Below are 1,189 nucleotides of genomic sequence, written 5' to 3' on the forward strand. Positions count from 1 at the left end.
CCCACGCCACCTTTTTTATTTAATACTACACATAGTGATTAATCACAAAACAATATGTAATTATATATTGTGAAATATTTATGTGTTTTCTGATGGTCTTAGGTGACCCCTGTGAAAGGGTCATTCGACCCCCAAAGGGGTCTCGACCCACAGGTTGAGAAACGCTGATTCAGAGGATGGCGCAGGACCTGGCAGTTGTTTCATTCTGCGTGGGAACTGACTCCAGGGCAGCTGACAACAGAAATAAGAGTACCGTGAGACAGCATAACATAGCCTCACCTCAAAATAATCAGTAGTATTACAGTTTGTTATAAATGACAAAATTAAAAAAATATATAGCCTTACCTCGACTGCACTGCCCTCTCCAAACTGTCTTTTTCCTACTTCATTGTTCTTGCTCTAAGGGTAATTCCTAGTGGCAAGCGCCAACTGTGGAATTATACCCTCAGACAATGGACTAAAAAGCCATTAGAATTTACTAAGGGACTTCTGGAAGATTACACAGTAAATTATTGGCAGAGCCTAGACCTCTTCTGGCACCCTCATCTTGGATATTATATATAGGGAAGTATGTAACACAAAGCTTGACACCACGTAAGTGCAGCTGTACTATCTGAGGTTATTATAAACCAGTGTTTCTCAACCTGCGTGTTGCGACCCCTTTGGGGGTTGAACGACCCTTTCACAGGGGTCACCTAAGACCATCGGAAAACACATAAATATTTCACAATACATAATTACATATTGTTATGTGATTAATCCCTATGCTTTAATTATGTTCGATTTGTGACAATGAAAATACATCCTATGTATCAGATATTTACATTATGATTCATAATAGTAGCAAAATTAGTTATGAAGTAGCAAGGAAAATAATTTTATGGTTGGGGGGTCACCACAACATGAGGAACTGTATTAAAGGGCTGTAGCATGAGGAAGGTTGAGAACCACTGTTGTAGTATTAAGTTAAATTTGGGGTGGTGATGAGGGGCCAGCCACCACCGCTACTACTACCTACGGATTCAGTAAGCACAGTTGTACGGTTGAGATATATATATATTATATTATTTTAAAGTCATCGAGAACATGAGAGATAAGAGATATTACAATGATGCAGTCAGACACATTACATGGTAGCATTGCTCACCTCCACCATGCTTGGTGGTCCTCGTGGGGGGAACCCGGCTAC

The sequence above is a fragment of the Echinops telfairi genome, unplaced genomic scaffold (assembly GCF_000313985.2).
Source record: "Echinops telfairi isolate 266 unplaced genomic scaffold, ASM31398v2 ScPeMD7_29;HRSCAF=101, whole genome shotgun sequence".
Lineage (NCBI taxonomy): Eukaryota > Metazoa > Chordata > Mammalia > Afrosoricida > Tenrecidae > Echinops > Echinops telfairi.